Here is a 17,294-nt window from a genome sequence, read left to right as displayed (position 1 = left end):
AATTAGATAATAGAAGTCAATTAGATAGTTGTTTAAAATTGTATTCTCTATCTGAATCATGAAAGAAAAAAAAAATTGTGTTTCATGTCCCTTTAACAGAAACAGATAGGTGCATGTCAAATTTATATTGAGAAACGAACGTGAGAAACAAATTAAAGGGACAGCCAAGTTAAAAAAAAAAAACTATTTCAAAAGGGCATGTAATTTTAAGCAACTTTCCAATTTACTTTTATCACCAATTTTGCTTTGTTCTCTTGGTATATTTCTTAGACCTTGAAGGCCGCTAATCTGAAAGCATTTTGACAGTTTTTCCCCAGGGTGTTTGTTCATGTGTTTCATATAGATAACATTGAGCTCACACACGTGAAGCTCTTAGGAGTGAGCACTGATTGGCTAAAATGCAAGTCTGTCAAAAGAACTGAAATAAGGGGGCAGTTTGCAGAGGCATAGATACAAGATAATTACAGAGGTAAAACGTGAAGAATTATAACTGTGTTGGTTATGCAAAACTGGGGAATGTGTAATAAAGAGATTTTAAACAATAATAATTCTGGTGTTGACTGTCCCTTTAAAGCAAATCTCTTCTGATAAAGTATCTGACAAAAAAACCCAACTATACTAGTGAACAGTACCCTAAGAATACCCACTTACTTACTTACCTTCCACTTATTGTCTCTGGAAATAACCATCCAGATATGGAAAACCTCCAAGGAGTATAACCTGCAAGAATCTAAAAAATAAGTACAAAATGATCTTCCTCACATAAAAATGGTGTCCTTTCATACCAAATATGAAAGGAACAGAACACAGTGAAGTCTCTTGTATATCTGGACAAAATGATGAGACATTAGGGTGTGGAAATTTTACAAAAATCTACTTGTCCAAGGGACTAAAGCAGGAGCCCAATCTACTTGTCCCTGGTGACAATCTACTTGTCCTGATTCGCAAAATAAAACACCATATAGACCCTGTTCAGCAAACTTTTTTTTTTTAATTCAGACACACAATGTACTAGTTTTTTGTAAAGGATAAAATTTACTGTAATCTATAATTGGGTATAGAAAATTAACTCAGAAAATCACTGTAAAGAAAAAAAGATGGCATTGAAAAAGCAGGGACACATACTTTGAAAAGTCAGTTATGGCCTAACTCAGTGCTTGACAAATGTGTTTAAAAATTAGGAGCCAGTAAGAATATTTAGGAGCCATGCATATTTTTTGGAGCCAGACCATTGGATTTGTATATAGACATATGGAGAAAAACCCAAAAAGTTAGGAGCCAGGGGTAAAATTCTAGGAGCCAGTTGCTACAAGGCTCCTGGGTTTGTCGAGCCCTGGCCTAACTACTACTTGAGTGATCCTAAAAATGAATGTGGGGGGGGGGGGTAGTGTTAGGTCTGCCAGACCAGTGAGTTACAGGATTTGCTTTACAATTAATGTAAATTATACTGAGTGTCACACAACATTCTTACTGTGGTTCATTCCCAGGAGTACTTCCCCTGTGTCATGTTGGAGGATAAAATTGTAGCTCGCCCTTAAACTGCTAGCGCAACACTTAATGCAGATTTAAGCAGAATATATATGTAATGTGCAGAGGTTACTAGCTCCGTCCTGCTCTGTGTGTCCAGGCACAGAAAATCAGCCTGCACACCTGTAGAGAGGGGTAGGCAATAGTTGCAAATCTGACCCGCAACTTTAATTTTGTGAGCTCTTCCAAGGAATCAAAATCCTGTCTTCCTGACTGGTCACGCTGTTAAAGTATTCCAAACCTCGGCCTTCTCTTGCTGCCTCCCTTCCCAGAACCCCTGTCTGGTTCACAGCAGACTCCAGGTCAGGGGAAAGTTTTCTGAATATTCCATTTAAACAGAGCATGGTTTGGACTGCTTTCTCCTTGACATCTTCTCGTCTCCTCCAAACTCCCCTCCCAATAAAAAAGACCCCAAATAATTTCCAATAAGTCTGTGCTTTGAGGTTGTGCATGCTGTGAGGGTCCCTCCGTCGGTACCTGCTGCAACTCACTCACTTATTGTGCGGAATTGTGGCTCCCTTCAGGGGGAGGGGGGGGAAAGAGATTAGTCTCCTTAAAGGGACAAACACCAGAACTTTTGTTATTTTAAAAGATAGATAATCCCTTAATTACCCATTCCCCAGTTTTGCATAACCAACACAGTTATAATAATACACATTTTACGTCTGCAATTACCTTGTATCTAAGCCTCTGCAAACTGCCCCCTTATTTCAGTTCTTTTGACAGACTTGCATTTTAGCCAATCAGTGCTCACTCCTCTGTAAATTCACGTGCCTGAGCTCAATGTTATCTATATGAAACACATAAACTAACGCCCTCTTGTGGTGAAAAACTGTCAACATGCATTAAGATTAGGCTCGGCCTTAAAGGGACAGTATACACTAATTTTCATATAACTGCATGATATAGACACTACTATAAAGAATAAGATGCACAGATACTGATATAAAAATCCAGTATAAAACTGTTTAAAAACGTACTTAGAAGCTCTCAGTTTAGCACTGTTGAAAAGGCAGTTGGAAAGCCCACTGCAAGTGGGAAATAAGACACTCCCTCCTCCCCCTTCTTTTGCATATGAAAAGACCCTTTACACAAACAGGAGCAAGCTGGAGAAGGTAGCCGACGGTATTCACATAAAACTTTGGGGCTTGGTTAGGAGTCTGAAAATCAGAGCAATGTTATTTAAAAATAAGCAAACTATACATTTAAAAAAATTAAAAAAAAACAACTTCATGGGCTATATAAATAGATCATCTACAAAACATTTATGCAAAGAAAAAATGTGCATAATGTCCCTTTAAAGGTTTAATAAATTAGCATATCAACCTCATAGGTTTAGCTTTCAACTAAGAATACCAAGAAAACAAAGCAAAATTGGTGATAAAAGTGATTTGGAATGTTTAAAATTACAAGCCCTATTTGAATCATGAAAGTTTTTTTTGGACTTTCCTGTCCCTTTAATAGTTGGTAAGATAATCTTTGCATTGTTTATGGGTTATAGGTGATCCACAGTCCCTCATCCCCCTTAATAGAAAGAAATCCCTTTATGTAAATATCTGCACCTATCTGGTGTTTGATGTGATATTCTGCACTTTACTGTAGTGCTTCCAGCTACCCCTCTGTTACTTTGGAAAATCTAATTGCCTCTTCCTTTTTGATTATGCTGATCCCTACTGTAGTAGGTTATACATTGTGCCATAGAGCTATTACATTCTGCATTCCAAATACTTGAGTAATATTCTGCAATAAAAATACTACTATTTAATACTCTATCCCTCCTTATGCCGGGTAATATGCTGCAGCCCTAGCCTAATAGGAGGTAATACTATAATGCAGTGCTCGACAAATAAATTCAAAAGCTAGGAGCCAGCAAATGCACCGATACTTAAACCGATACCTACAATTCCTACCCATACGCCATCTTGTGGCGTTTTTCAAACTGTATGTTCCCATTTCATTTTAAGCTGGAGAGTGGAGACTTAACTAAAAATTGTTCACTTCTGTTCTGCCAATACAAATTGCTGTTATTTGTATTATTTTACGTCAGAGCAGTGCTTTAAAAGCTGCTACTTTACAGCTGGAAGCCTCTCATCTTGCACAATTATGATCAAAATATACTGTACTCTGAGGAACACCCTTAGCCAGGGCTGGACTGGGAATAAAAAGCAGCCATGGAAAAATATGAAGACCAGCCCTTTTTTCTGTTGGGTCAGTAAAATACAAATGCCCCATTTTTCTCAAAGGGGATTACTGGGACACTCCTTCCCCAATATTATTTTCAGAATTAAATTATACGACTTTGTATTAACAACCAAATGTCAGATTGATGAGTTATATATGCACCCTACAACCCAATAGCATTTAGTAATCACCCCTTTAAATTGTAGCTTTCCAGCCCCAGCTGCTGCAGCTGTTTTTTATTGTTGTTATTAATATATGTTATTGTAATAATTTAATTTATAAACATGTTCTGTGAACTTTGTGACAACAAGCGCATACAACTGTTTTATTTTTCAAAATGTCTTTTGAGATACAGTTCATAATTATAAAGAAGCGATCTTCAATCATTAATCTGTATTGTGCTTGGTAAACTGTCATGAAATTAAAAAAGTATCGGTAATTGGTATCGGTGAGTATTTGAAAAAAGTATCGGTACTTGTACTCAGTCTTAAAAAAATGGTATCGGTGCAACACATATATATATATATATATATATATACACACACATATATATACATATATATATATATATATATATATATATATATATATATATATATATATATATATATATATATACACACACACACACACACTTCATTTTTTACTTTATTTTATAACAAGAATAAATAAATAAAACACTGTATGTGTGTGTACATATATGTGCCAGTGTGTATATACGTGTGTGTGTGTATATATTCTATATATATCTATATCTCTCTCTCTGTATATCTATCTATCTATATATACACATATACAAATAGAGTCCAGCACTATTTAGCTTTTTTACCTGGCTGTCTGCTCGTTACAATGGGCTATCAGCAAAAACCCAAATAAATACAGTCCATATGTAGAAAGTAACAGCACCACTGCATCAATATTCTTAAAGGTGAATTATTTCTTTATTGGTGATATCACAACCATTAAAACAGTGACGTTTCAGACCTACATGGTCTTTAATCATGCATGATTAAGGACCATGTATGTCCGAAACGTCGCTGTTTTAATGGTTGTGATATCACCAATAAAGAAATAATTCACCTTTAAGAATATTGATGCATTGGTGCTGTTACTTTCTACATATGGAATATATATATATATATATATATATATATATATATATACACATATATATACACACATATATATACACATACATACACTTCATCATAGCCGTATTTTTATTTTATAACAAGAATAAATACATAAAACACTGTATGTGTGTGTACATATATGTGCGAAGACGAGCCCTGGTACAGGTGGCAACCTTTTTTTATATCAGTCATGTGACTGCTATTGAAAAGCATTGCAAAGCAGTGCACTAATTAAAATAGTCAGTAGGTGGAGCTGTCCGCTTGTGTTGCAGAAAAGTAATGCAAGCTTAGACTGAAATTGATCTGTGTACACAGAACAGAGCAGTCCTATCGAGCAACAAGATCTAGCAGCCACTTCCCTTTTATCTTCCTGTCCAGTTGCTTGAGGTGAGGGTGCCTAACTGCCTATTAATAACTGCAGATTGATAACGCAAGTAAAAAAAGTTTTTGTTCATTAAACTTAGTTTGATGATAATACAATCTATATTAGGTTTATAATGCTGTTTAGCATTTAAAGTCTTCATTTCAAAGCTTTAAAAATAATGTATTAGATGTTACTTATGACAATTTTGAGAGGGGCCTGGAACCTAACTCCCTCACTTCCCATTGACTTACATTATAAACTGGGTTTCAATTTACAACCAATCCTTCTGGAACCTAACCCTGGCGTAAACTGAGGGCTACCTGTATAATGTATAGAAATATTCAGCAAACACTCAAACAACTCTTCTTTATTAAGGCTAAATACCCTACTGGGGTAATAAGCCCTTCTTCAGGGTTTTAAGTTTGGGTGTAAGTTTGCCGACTCTTTGTTGTATAGTTATCCTACTGACAAGTTTTTTTTTCCTATATATTCTACTATATACCTACCTCCTACACTTGTCTTATGGCAGTTCAAATTTCCCTTTCTCCCTCTCTGGTGGCTTTGCCTCCCACTCAACTGGTGGAATTGTGCCCACTCTGTTTCTTTTGTATCCATTCAGAGCTTATTGTGCCAGGGGCACTTTTTCCCCCCTTTCCCTGCCCTCTAGCGAAATTTTGTTGCCCCTCTGTGATGTGTTTTGCCTCTACCTATATGTATCTCTGCAATATGTACCTTCTCTGTTCTCTCCCTTCCTGTGTTATACACCCCATTTATTTTATTTATTTAGCTTGGGGTAGTTTACTTGCCCCTCTTCGGGGATAGGTTTCATCCCTCAAACTCTTCTGCTCCTCTTATCCTCTCCTCTTTTACTCAGGGTAGGTCTGTCCCTGTCTTACTCACAAAGATAATCCTGTTTCCTCTCAAGGTCAGGGTATTAGTCCTGCACCCTCTCCTGTCACTGTGCGGCTCTGCCCAGCCAGGATCCCACAGTGTCCCGGCGCCGCTAGCTGCCCCCATGCACACTGCTCCTGCCCCAGTCCTGCCCGGTTGCTCTTTGTCCCAGCTCTTGTTCTAGCTGGCCCCTCCGCCGCTGCTGCTGGAGATGCACTGCAGACACACATATTAAAGCCAGGCTGGGCTAGGGAAGGAGCGGAGTCCCAGCAGGGGGATATGAGTGAAGTCCCGGCAGGAGAGCGCTCTGATTTCGCAGGGAGACCCCACACAGCGCAACTTTAATTTCAAACTTTCCCGGAGCAGACATTATCAGCTGCCTGTTCAGAGCAGGCGTGCTTAAAACTGAGGCTTGAAATAAAAGATGCGGCTCAGATTTGCAACTACGGCCTACCCCTCTCTACAGATCCGGTGTGCAGGCTGTAAACATTTGCTTACCTGGACACACAGAGCAGGACAGAGCTAGTAACGCCTGCACATTACAGGATATATTACACTTACATATGTATTAAGTGTTGCGCTAGCAGTTTAAGGGCGGGCTGCAATTTTATCCTCCAAAATTTAGCAGTGTTGACACAGGGGAAGTACTGTATTCAGCGCATCATCGAGATGCTGTGTGCGGGCTTCTTTGCCTACTCTCACTCTGCTAACAGAACCGGCGCGCTCTAGCTGGCCGCTATTAGAATTACAATCAAAATAAAAAATAAACGCTTTAGATCTGCTGCGGTCTGCTTGCCCACAGCAGGGCTAATGTAAATAGAAACCCACATGCCCGGCGCACGGAACTGCATGCCCCGGGCGTCGAGCAATAGGAATTGCGCATCCCATACCATATGATTCTGTAAAAATTTGAAACAATTCTAGACAAATAGTCAGGTTCAGTGCAAAAATAGCTTTGCCCTGATGACAACAAATACATAAACGTCAAAACAGGTCTGATAACAGCCATAGAATAATCCAGTCTAGTAAAAGAGACCCCCCATAATGGATTGAACATATCCAGTGTCCTCTCAGCAACTGATATTTGTAGTGCCATTCAAAACTGAGGTCTCTGCAATACCTTCAACAAAAAGTACAATTACTGTAATGTCCAAAATAATGGTTTGAAAGGTGTTACAAAAAGACAACTAAAAATAAATGAAGGTTCCAAAAAAGGCACAGCTATATATAAAAAAAGAAACAACAAAAGACGAGGACCATCAAGAACTATCCAAGTGGTTTTATTCAGGCAATTACAAGTGGAGCACTTAGACAGTGTACAAGGCTTGGTAGTTAAGGATCTGACGCGTTTCGCGCATGCTCAATGCACTTCATCAATCTAACGGCAACTCATCCAGCTCCTTCACTACATGTGAAAGTTTGCTTGAATCCTCCCCGGTATCTTCCGACCAATTCGGGACTAAGATAGGTACGTGCCTACTTGGAACTTTCGAACTGTTACGCAGTAGGGGGTTGTACCGAAAAACGGTCTTATTAACTGTGTCACTGTGACCGACACCGACTTAATTCTTCTGTGCAGAAAATATTACTCATATGGTACTTACCTTTAACACTGCTGCAGCCATACACTCATACAGGATAGGTTTCCCTTTCTTTGTTATATATATAAAAAAAAAAAAAAAAAAAAAAGAGACACGAGCCAAGACCTAACAAAACTAAGACATTAAAGGGCCCCTTAACCCACTATATCAGAAAGAGCAGGGACTGCAGAAAACCTGTATCAACAACCTTCTATCATACTAGCAAATAGTCATTACATACAAATTCAAACAACTTGGAGCCAACTATGAACTGTTGAAACTTTGTATCCAAAAAAAAAAAAAAAAAAAAAAAAAAAAAAACCTAGATAAAAAAAAAAAAGTCTTAATTCTTGAAAAAAAAAAAAAAAAAAAATATAAAATGACAAGAAGTGAAAACTGTGGCATACTAAACCCAATTTTTTACTATTATGATTCGAATAGAGCATGCAATTTTAAGCAACTTTCTATTATCAATTTTCTTCATTTTCTTGGTATCCTTATTTGAAAAAGGAGGAACGAAAGCATAGGAGCCATCCCAGTTTTGGTTCAGAATACTGAATAGCGCTTGCTGATTGGTGGCTACATTTAACCAACAATCAGCAAGTGCTACCCAGGTGCTGAACCAAAAATGGGTCAGCTCCTAAGCTTTCATTCCTGCTTTTCAAATAAGGATACCAAGAGATAAAAGAAAAAATTCATAATAGGAATAAATTAGAAAGTTGCTTAAAATTGCATGCTCTATTTGAATCAAAATAGAAAAAAAAAATGGGTTTAGTATCCCTTTAACCCTTTAGTGACCAGACCATTTTTCTTACCATTAAGGACCAGGGCTAATTTTACATTTCTGCTGTGTTTAGCTGTAGTTTTCCTCTTACTCATTTACTGTACCCACACAACGTTTTTTTCTCGCCATTAAATGGACATTCTAAAGATACCATTATTTTCATCATATAATAATTTACTATAAAGGTTTATAAAATATGATGAAAAAAAAAATTGGGAAAAACAAACACTTTTTCTAACTTTGACCCCCAAAATCTGTTACACATCTACAACCACCAAAAAATACCCATGCTAAATAGTTTCTAAATTTTTTCCTGAGTTTAGAAATACCCAATGTTTACATGTTCTTTGTTTTTTTTGCAAGTTATAGGGCAATAAATACAAGTAGCACTTTGCCATTTCCAAACCATTTTTTTTTTTAAACTTTGCATAAGTTACATTTTAACACTGATATCTGTCAGGAATCCCTGGTATATTTCATGCCACCATTTCACCGCCAAATGCGATGAAATAAAAAAAAATTGTTCACTTTTTCACTAACTTTAGGTTTCTCACTTAAATTATTTACAAACCGCTTGTGCAATTATGGCACAAAAGGTTGTAAATGCTTCTCTGGGATCCCCTTTGCTCAGAAATAGCAGACATATGGGCTTGACATTGCTTTTTGGTAATTAGAAGGCCGCTAAGCACCACACTTTTATTATGCCCAGCAGTAAAGGGGTTAATTAGGTAGCTTGTAGGGTTAATTTTAGCTTTAGTGTAAAGATCAGTCTCCCACCTGACACATCCCACCCCCTTTAAAACAGCTCTCTTCCCTCCCCCACAGGTCACTCCCATCTTAAGTACTGGCAGAAAGTCTGCCAGTACTAAAATAAGTCATTTTATTTTTATAAAGTTTCTGCAGTATAGGATCCCGCCCCTTACACCACAACCTCCCTGATCCCCCCAAACAGCTGTCTAACCCTCCCCCATCTACCTATTTGCAGCCATCTTAGGTATTGGCAGCTGTCTGCCAGTACCAAGTCTACAGTAAAATTAGGTAATTTATTTTTTTTAAAAATATATTATACCCATTTTTTTCCGTAGAGTAGCTGCCCCCCTATACCCTAACCCCCTCCCTGATCACTTTCCCAAATCTTTACTTATAGCCCTCTCCCTCCCTCCATCCTTCACTGGAGCTGTTCCATAGTGTAGCGGTCCCACCCGCTCCCATCGGGCGTGCTCATCGGACCTCAAACCGGAAACTCCTCCAGCGATAGGCAGCCCACCTGCCTCCCTTCCAACAATGATCAGCAACATCGCTGGCAGATGCAGAGTGGTTCTTTCTGCATCAGTGGCTTAAAAAAAAAAAAAAAAAAAAAAAAAAAAAAAAAGGGTATTACAGGATGCCTCAATATCGAGACATCACTGCAATACCCTTAAAGCAGCTGGAAGCGATCACAATCACTTCCAGTGATTGAAACCCCTGAAAACGTGCAGGGTACATCCTTGGTCATTAACTACCAGCTTTTGTAGGACGTACCCTGCACGTCTTTGGTCATTAAGGGGTTAACTCAGCATGAGGCAATAAAGGAACCAATGGCAAACCCTGGATTAGAAAACAAAAATAAACTAAAATGTGAAACCAAAAAAAAAAAAAAAAAAAGAGTGGAAGATACAATGAACATTGTTCACTTACCTCTGAATTCGTACAGCAGTTAAAAAAGAAAAGTTAAACCTTAAGAAAAAATTCCATTCCTGTAAAACAGTCTAATCCCAGGGTAGACAATGTCAGCTAGCGACTGAAAAATAATGCATTTCAATAAAACAAAAACCTGAAGACCATAAAATTAACATGGCAATCCAAAAAATGACAATGATCCGTAATAGCTGTTATTCCATCTGGAGAAAATCCTGAGCATGAACAGCTAGAGATGACACAACATTGTGCCTACAGTAAGATGGCATTACTGCTATCCACACTACCTGAGTTCTTGGATGTCAATTCTAGTTCTGCTAAACGTCAGACTTCACTATTCTACCTAAAACAGAACTCCAGGTGTAAATCAGTGATAGAAACATAGAACTGATTTTCAAAATACTGAATATTGAACCCGAGTATCTCTTAATATAAAGATCCTGGGTAAAAAGATTCTAACACACAACAACCATGCAAATCAATATTTACTAAAAGTAGGATACAATCTGGCTTTTTTCCACACTGATCTTGTTTCATTTTAGTATACCTCTTGAGGTAACTCAAATATACTTGTTTTGGACTTTTTCTGCTTGCTGGACTGGGGACTACCAAAATACAGAATTTGCACCTCCATGGACACCCTTTAAGACCACAAAATTAAATTGTAAGAAAACAGAAAGGCACTCTAGACACACCCATATGATGATGAGAGACAAAATAATGACTCCCAAATTGAGAATGAAAGAAAGGATATCATGATACCAGATACAAACTGGTGATATAAGTATAAATATTGCAACAGTATCTGTTATAAAATTGTTAACTTGTGTGAACGATATACAATCCTATTAATATATTAAAAACAAAATCCTATGCTTTAAGGAAAATGTAAGTTTCTCTTTCACACAAGCATTGTTGTAAGCTGCCCCTTACACCTGACAAACAAATTAATGATATGAGAGACAAGTATAAAAGACGGGATGTGGATGATCATTATATACAGCAACTTTTTAAATTGTGAACGCTCTTGAGAAAGGCATATTCTGCTGAAACGCGTAGAGTAAGCTTATGTTTTTAAGATAAAACTTTGTATTTTAAACTTTTTATTAAAAACAATTTACTGCATCCTGTCTATGGATTGTGTCCAGAGGAATTATCTACACCGGAAGCTGCAAGACCGACTGTGAGTACTTGCTTTCTAGTACTGTTACCCTGACAGTATTTTACTACTTTGTGATTTCATTTTCACCGAGGAATACACCAGAAGCCACTTGAATCTTAAGAGGGTTGGAAGCGCCACCTTTTTCTACAATTACATTTCTGATCTGGGTCGAAGGAGAGACTCTTTGGCGAGCAGCATCACCCTAAGGGAAGCATTTGCATTATTGTATTTTGTCTACTATTTTGTACCTATGCTGGATAGCTAGCACACTATTGGCTAAGCTCACCTCACTGAAAAATAGCGTTCTGCCATGAGCGGCCTGAGGCGCTGCAGACAAAGAAACTTTCAGCATGCAGTATTTTATACATAATGACTGAATGTCCCCTTTTTATTTGTTGCACTGGTAAATCCTAGCCTTTCAAAATATGCTAGTTTTTACCATAAAAATGTATTAGCTAATTTTTGGCCAAAATTTTAGGAGGGTGGTCAAAATTAGCGAGCACGGTCCTGGGGAGAAAACTGTACAGTCCTGGCCAAAAGTTTTGAGTATAACACAAATATTAATTTTTCACAAAATCTGCCGCTTTAGTGTTTTTAGATCTTTTTGTCATTTGTTACTATGGTATACTGAAATATAATTAGAAGCATTTCAGAAGTGTCAATGCCTTTTATTGACAATTACTTTAAATTTATGCAAAGAGTCAATATTTGCAGTGTTGACCCTTCTTTTTCAAGACTTCTGCAATTCGCCCTGGCATGCTGTCAATCAACTTCTGGCAGCCCATTCTTGCATAATCAATGCTTTGACTTTGTCAGAATGTGTGTGTGTTTGGGGGGGGGGAGGATTGACCACAAGTTCTCAATGGGATTAAGGTCTCAGGAGTTTCCTGGCCATGGACCCAAAATTTAGATGTTTTGCTCCCCAAGCCACTTAGTCATCACTTTTGCCTTATGGCAAGGTGCTCCATCATGCTGCAAAAGGCGTTTGTCACCAAACTGTTCTTGGATGGTTATGAGAAGTTGCTCTTGGAGGATGTTTTTGCACCATTCTTTATTCATGGTTGTGTTCTTAGGCAAAATTGTGAGTGAGCCAATTCGATTGGCTAAGAAGCAATCCCACACATGAATGGTCTCAGTAAGCTTTACTGTTGGCAGCGGTGAACTTTTCTTCTCCGGAAAAAGTTTTTTTTCCGGATGCCCCAAACAATAGGAAAGGGGATTCATCAGAGAAAATTACTTTAACCCAGTCCTCAGCAGTCCAATCCCCGTACCTTTTGCAGAATATCAGTATGCCCCTAATGTTTTTCCTGGATAGAAGTGGCTTCTTTGCTGCCATCCTCCAAAAGCCTTAGCCTTACTGTGCATGCAGATGCACTCACACCTGCCATTTCTGAGCAAGCTCTGCACTGGTGGTGCCCCGATCCTGGAGCCGATTAAACTTTAGGAGACGGTCCTGGCGCTTTCTGGACTTTCTTGGCCACCCTGAAGCCTTCTTTACAACAATTGAACCTCTCTCCTTGAAGTTCTTGATTGATAGGATAAATAGTTGATTTAGGTGCAATCTTGGTAGCAGCAATATCCTTGCCTGTGAATCCCTTTTTGTGCAAAGCAATGATGACTGCACCCTTTCCTTGCAGGTAACCATGGTTAACAGAGAAAGAACCATGATTTCAAGCACCACTCTCCTTTTATAGCTACCAGTCTGTTATTCGAATTCAATCAGCATGACAGAGTGGTCTCCAGCCTTGTCCTCGTCAACACTGACACCTGTGTTAACGAAAGAATCACTGACATGATGTCAGCTGGTCCTTTTGTAGCAGGGCTGAAAAGCAGTGGAAATGGTTTTTTTTTTGGATTAAGTTCATTTTCATGGCAAAGAGGGGCTTTGAATTTAATTGCAATTGATAACTCTTCATAATATTCTGGAGTAAATGCACATTGCCATAAAAAAAAAACGGAGGCAGCAGACTTTGTGAAAATTAATATTTGTGTCATTCTCAAAACTTTTGGCCAGGACTGTATATACACATATAAACACAAATGCATACATCTATGTAAGTCAATTTGCAAAATGGGTAACGACTAGGCCAGTGTACAAATATCAACTAATTTGCAATGCTATGGCATGAACTAAGAAGAGCTAGTCACACAAGGAATATAAGTATTACAGAGGTTAGCACTGATTTTATTGCCAATAATATTAGATCGATTTTAGGTTAATTTTGAGTCGCTGATTCTGAATATGGCATAGTTTTTTCTAGATTGGCTGTAATTATAGAGATAAGGGATGACCATATTAGAAACATAAAAAATGCATAAAATGTAACGACAGGTCTACCCTACCCACAAATTACATGGAAACAGTCTCAAATCATAGAAAAATACCTAATGGTATTGTATTTAGTACAATAACATAACAAAATTAATTGATTTAGATAATAACACTTAATGTGTTTGTAAGCTTTTCTTCTATGTGGGTCTTCAGGACAATAACGTTGGAGGCTCCAGTAGTCTGACATTATGTGTCTGACTCTGACCCATATGCCTTGATGCCTTTCGGCCATCAACTATATATCATGATGGAACCTCTCTTCTTGTTCCTCACTAACATCACCAAGAAATCTGTCTAAGTGGCTATGGAGAAAGTGTACCTCTTTATGCTCATATTAGTACCAACATTTGTAAAATTAGAGAGTATGTTTTGCACTAAGTCTTCATAATTTTCTGCTTTGTGGTTACCAAAGAAGTTCTTGACAACCAAGATATATCTGGACCAGGCAGAAGCTCCAACATCATTCATAAATGTTGTGAAATTCAAACTTAAGTTAATGAAATTGAGAACCATCAAAGATTCCTGCTTTTAGCCTTAAAGGGACACTGTACCCAAATTTTTTCTTTCATGATTCAGATAGAGCATGCCATTTTAAGCAACTTTCTAATTTACTCATTCTCTTGGTATCTTTATTTTAAAGGCAAGAATTTAAGTTTAGATGCCGGCCCATTTTTGGTGAATAACCTGGGTTGTCCTTGCTGATTGGACAGCACCAATAAACAAGTGCTGTCCATGGTTCTGAACCACAAATTGGCTGGCTCCTTAGCTTAGATACCTTCTTTTTCAAATAACGAAAGCAAGAGAACGAAGAAAAATTGATAATAGGAGTAAATTAGAAAGTTGCTTAAAATTGCCTGCTTTATATGAATCACAAAAGAAAAAATTTGTGTTCAGTGTCCCTTTAAAAAAAAAAAAAAAACAGTCCAAGGAACGATCTACAAATGTATTTGAAGCAATCACCATCTCTGTCAAAGGCCTTAAAGTGAATGTAAAGTTGAATGAGTGCCCGGTTTTTAAAAATACTATTAAAAACAGGGGCACTTTCATTCATTAAACTTTACATTCCTCCAATCATGGCGTGCACCCTGGAGTGGCCATATTGTGAGGCCACACAATGATTGGAGAAAGCCGGTTTCGTCGTTACTGTGGTAGGTACAGTGGAGCCGCGGGCGGAGGATCACTGGTCTGGGTTTTATAAAGGAAAAGGTAAGTATTTAAAAAAACAAAATGTAAATTTAATGAATGAAAGTGCCCCTGTTTTTAATATTTTTAAAAACCATGCACTCTCTCATTAAACTTTTTATTCATTTTAAATAGCTTCATCAGTCCAAGCTTCATATGCAGTGGTGAAAGAATGATTTTAATTATCCGTCAACCAAAGGCTCATTATTGATGTTTGATGCACCTACAGTCTTGTATTCCTTTAAAGGTCATTTCACTTTTTTTTCAATTAAGTTGTTTGCCCTACTATTCCACAGGCAGATGAATCTAAGAAAATTCATGTATCCACTCTGCTGACCAAGCAAGAAGTTCACAATCTTAAGAACACAAATAGAATATTGGTTCTCCTGATAGCAGAGCATCCGCAAGAACATTTTGATATTTTTTCAATTTTGTTGAGGGAGCAATTTTGTTATAAAATTGTGCAATAAAATACATTTCAAGTTTCTGAAATAATATGCAATGTATAAACTTCCAAAACAATGTTAAAGATAAGATTAGATTAAAGATTAAATTAAAAGACAAATGTTACAGAGTAAAACGACAGATCAAACCTATTAGAGTAAAAACATAATTTGAGAGTTATCTAGTATCTTAAAAAATTAAAGACAGTTCAGCAAAACTGATGTCATTTTTGGTTTCATCATTCCAAAAATATCCTAACTTAGTACAAGCAACCTTGGGTTTTTTGTTGACCTGTTATTAAACTAAAACAGTAATAAAAGATTGTTATTAAAATAAACTGTACATGAAGACGACAGTTCCGCGCATCATGAAACGAATACAATAACAACATTCTATTTCTAGACGATGGTAAACATATAGATACCAAAGAACATTACTAGAGCTTTACTAGGATTGTCTAGCTAGAGTTACTGAAAATAATAACTAAAATATATGAGCATTTATGCTACATTCATCTTATTATATATATTGTATTTAGTCACAATCTTGCAGTTTAAATAGTTGCATGTTTTGGGATAGATATAATAATATAGCAACACATTTATCTGCGACGCGTTGCAGTCCTCTCTCTAACAGTCATAGTTTTACTATAATAATCGCTTTGCGCGATATATGGGTGCAAATACATACAGCGCGCAACCAGAGGTGAACTATACAACCGGTTACAGCTCAGACCGTAGGCCTGCAATGCGCACCCACCTGAATCTGGCGTGAAGAGCCCTAGACCCAATAAGATGACAAGACGAGAATCACAGCTGCACCCACCGTTGATCTCCCTCACGTCAACAAGCCCGACAGTCCGAAATCGGAACACATTAGTTCCGAATCCACCTTCCAGCAGCTCGGAAAGCGCGGATAACCAGCAGACATGAAAAACCGAGTGCCGATTACTGTTACCACAACTCTAGATTTCTCCAGCAAGATGGTAGGTTTCGCGAAGATGTCTGGGATTGGTCACGTGACGGGGCTGAATATGCTACTATATCTAAAGTAGTTTGTGCTATCGATGATCGACTATGTATGTCTGCAACAATAGTAAAAGTGTCTTAGCTTTGTGCAGTACGAAAACACATACCAAAAATTACTTATATTTTCATGACCTTCAACTAAACAAATGCGCGCAGGCGCATAATAAACAACTGTGTAGGTAGGTGAAGTTTGTATGGAAACGTGCCGCAAGCAACGGCAATTTTAAATTATGTATTTCCAAGTTATTTTAACTAAATGGACCAACGTTAAAAATAATATGGAATTAAAGAAAACGCTCTTAACGTGTTGCAAGATATAAGAAATCTCTGTAGGGGTTGCAGAATGACATCATATATGTGCGCCAGGAAGTGTCGTGTGACCTGTCTAGGTTTTCACATGTCTGATGTTACATAGGGATTTAATGCGCTACGACTAAAACTGTGCATAGAAAGGCCAAGTAATTTCCATTGCATTACTGCTCGTTTTTGTGTGTGTTGATTCTGTCGATTCTGAGTTTTTTTTTGTTTTTTTTTAAATGTCTGGAATTTGAGTAGAATACATCAATGCAGTGAGTCATTTTATAGTGTTGCATATTTTATACTAATTTAATAGTATTTAATTTATAAATCGTATAAATTCACTGATGCAGTGATAGGTAAAATGCATACACCATGAAGAAAACATAAGTAGACATACTCTTACAGACGGATTAATTGGTCCCACACATGTCTCGATTCGAAAGTATTGCTTTCTTAAAGAGCAACATATGTTTTATTGTAGAAAGCAATACTAACAGAAATTGTATCAGTTAAATGGTATCCAGTTGTGTTTACTACATATATTCAAAGTGCACTTGCAACATCTAAAGTGGTTCAGACACCTCTAGACATTTACATATCTCTGACTAGTAAAACAATTTTAGGATATAAGTAAAACATTTGAACTTTCAAATCTGTAATGCTGAGCTGACAAATTGACAAATAACTTTTTTTCTGCTTGACTTATATT

The 17,294-nt window shown here is 37.4% G+C and overlaps 2 protein-coding genes across 5 annotated transcripts in view; one reads left to right on the top strand and one right to left on the bottom strand.

Annotated features, from left to right (window-relative positions):
* PPIG (peptidylprolyl isomerase G) overlaps positions 1-16,167 on the bottom strand; it is a 98,931-nt gene extending 82,764 nt beyond the window's left edge. For both annotated transcript variants that reach the window (XM_053698407.1, XM_053698408.1), the window contains exon 1: positions 16,017-16,167. The gene's annotated coding sequence lies outside the window, so the exon portion shown is untranslated. The remainder of the gene's footprint in view (positions 1-16,016) is intronic.
* The window catches only part of FASTKD1 (FAST kinase domains 1), a 69,550-nt gene continuing 68,363 nt past the window's right edge, over positions 16,108-17,294 (top strand). The window contains exon 1 of one of the 3 annotated variants that reach the window (XM_053698406.1): positions 16,108-16,242. The gene's annotated coding sequence lies outside the window, so the exon portion shown is untranslated. Of the gene's footprint in view, positions 16,243-16,659; positions 16,744-16,769; positions 16,855-17,294 lie in introns of those variants that run through there. The other 2 variants (XM_053698404.1, XM_053698405.1) reach the window with 2 other exon arrangements.

Source organism: Bombina bombina, chromosome 1 (genome assembly GCF_027579735.1).
Source record: "Bombina bombina isolate aBomBom1 chromosome 1, aBomBom1.pri, whole genome shotgun sequence".
Classification (NCBI taxonomy): domain Eukaryota; kingdom Metazoa; phylum Chordata; class Amphibia; order Anura; family Bombinatoridae; genus Bombina; species Bombina bombina.
This window is presented reverse-complemented; position numbering and strand designations above follow the sequence as displayed.